The sequence below is a fragment of the Osmerus eperlanus genome, chromosome 11 (genome assembly GCF_963692335.1).
Source record: "Osmerus eperlanus chromosome 11, fOsmEpe2.1, whole genome shotgun sequence".
Classification (NCBI taxonomy): Eukaryota; Metazoa; Chordata; class Actinopteri; order Osmeriformes; family Osmeridae; genus Osmerus; species Osmerus eperlanus.
The window spans coordinates 7,535,225-7,537,904 of record NC_085028.1 but is presented as its reverse complement, the minus strand read 5'-3'; positions in this window follow the sequence as shown (position 1 = coordinate 7,537,904).

Below are 2,680 nucleotides of genomic sequence, written 5' to 3'. Positions count from 1 at the left end.
GGGAGGGAGGGAGGGAGGGAGGGAGGGAGGGAGGGAGGGAGGGAGGGAGGGAGGGAGGGAGGGAGGGAGGGAGGGAGGGAGGGAGGAGACTGAACACTCCTACAGGGAACTCGTGGTAGGCAGGGTGTTAGTGTATCTGCTCACAGCACTAGTCATATATTGGTGCTAAGACCATATTAGTCTGAGTCTAAATCAGGGACCTGTGTGTGTGTGTGCTCTGGTTCCTCTTCCTGCCCTGCAGTGGGCAACAGTTGCCCTGGAGTATACCTCCTAGAGGGCTTAGCGGTAGGAAACTGTCGTCCGTGCTGTGTCAAAGGACAATGTGAGTGGGGGAAGTCCAGAGGCCTTCAGTGTAAAATCCCTCAGGATTGGCCTGAGACCTTTTCAGAACTATTTAAAACATGCTGGAAACGCTAAGAGAGCAAATAACAACACTACACCCCCCCTCCCTCCCTCCCCACTCCCCTCGTGGAGATAATAAAGAGAGGAGAGAGCTGAGGTCGAAGCCTGAAGCCTGGGCCCCAGAGGTCAGGGGTCAAGTGTTCCTCGGTAGCCAGCCCCAGGGGTCCTCACAGGTTATTTGAGTGTGTTCTGGTCAAGTGTCATTGGGCAGCTTTGTAGCTATGGAAACTGTTTACTCACACATATACACTACTCTGCTTTGACAACTTTCTAAGAATTGACAAATCATTGTGACAAATCAAACAAAACACAAAAATTAAGAGGATATTCGAAAGAGAAAGACCGTTAGCGGTGATAAAAGAGAAGACGCCATCATATGATGTAAATGTCAGTTTTCATTTCATATGTTTGCATTTATTTTGATTTTAGGTTATGATTATTAAGGTGTAAGAATACTGTATTATTCTATTCTAAGTGAATCATTCTTTTTTGCTAGGCTTAGAACTTGCTTGTGATTGACAATGATGATGTATAACTTGTAAAAAAAGAAAAGGAAAAAAAAAGGAAAAAAAGGAAAACCAAACCAAACATTTGGAAAAATAAGGAAACCCCATGAGTAGAGCAGTCAGAGGCAGGCAGGGGCTCCAGTGTGTTTGTATTTTTTTTATAGCAACTTATCACTGTGTGATATTTTGTACATCATATCAAGCTGTATTCCAACTATGTACTCTAACTACAAGGATAAGAGACCTGCTTTTTATTAATTTTGTTTCTATTATTATTATATCTATTTTTTGAAATGCATTCTAGCTTGTATCAAAATGACCTTATCCCCCCCCCCTTCTTCTTTGGTTTTGTTTACTTTTCGCAGGTCTCCTGTTTGTCATTATTAAGGAAAAACACACAAAAACAGAAAATAAATGAAAGATTTTGTACAGTGAGTGCTGGTGGCCCTGTGTGTTTTAATGGTGTTTGAATCATTTTCCTCTTTCTCCTTCCTCACTCTTCAGTAATGTAGTGCAATGTCTAGTCAAACAGGTCTCCTGATGTAAATACCCTAACCTATATTCAAACAGCCCATACCTGAAGCTCTTCAGTGCCCTATATACTAACACCTCACCGGAATCCTCTCAAGGATTTCCCTAGTCAGGTTCAACAGGTCTGAATTGATTCACACCACAGACCTCAGTCTGGCAATGTCAACTGTTTAGAAATGTATTTGGAATGTTATTAGCACTGTCGGGGAGCACTGGAAAACACTTGTCACGTTCTGTGTGGCAGGCCTGTCTGGTACTGTTCCTGGGTCAGTTCTGTTGGAGAGTCCACTAAAGAGGTTTATTTTGTTTTCCTAAATAAACTACCTCTAGTGGTAGATATGAGCACTGCAGACTCAAATAAGAAGTTACAGTAAAGAGAGACAGGATTGTCGTCCTATTTCAACTACGTCTTTTTAACGGGTTAGCCTCCTAGTCATTACATCATAACAGAATGGGCGAGAGAGTTTACAGTTAAACAGGCTCTAGGGAGAAACCACACAGGTCAGTCTGGTTTACTCAAATAAGGCTTGGTCAAGGGTGGGATCAGTCAAATGCATGCTTGTGGTCACCTCAGAACCAGTAGTTAGTGTCCTGTTACACAGGAACCAGGCACGCCACTCACTCCAGGCACTAATGGTGCACTGGAGTTCCCCAACTGAACATGCTTGTTACCACAGAGGCTGGGAGAAGACACACACACATCCATACACTGAAACACACACACACACATCCATTGACACACACTAACACAAAGGGAGACGTGTGACTCTGCCAAGAGGGAATGAGAGAGGAGCTAAAAAAAGGAAAACTATTGATACTGAAACCGACTGAAGAGGGGTGTTGTTAATAGGAGGGAAAACAGGAGCCAGGGTGGGGGAGAGAGAGAAAGATAGAAAGAGACAGTGACAGAGAAAGGAAGAGAAGCCAGAGGAAGAAAAAGAAAGAGAGGGAGAGGAGGAGGAAGAGAGAAACAGACAGAGGGAGTTTTGTGTGAGCAGAGAGTTGGCCCCTGAGGCAGTGTAAGCAGAGCCCGAGAGAGGGAGTAAACAAGACAAATTACCCCAGCATGAAGGAGAGGTGGAGTGAGGGAGGATAGAAGGAGGGCCTGGGAGGAGAGCCAGAGAGTGGGCGGGACAGTCATGAACATGAGTTCTCTCACCTCATTGGCAGGCAGCCCTGTCAGGCATCTCACTTCCTCCTTGAACCATTGACTCCAGGGAGGTGGGGGCCGAATGGAGGGG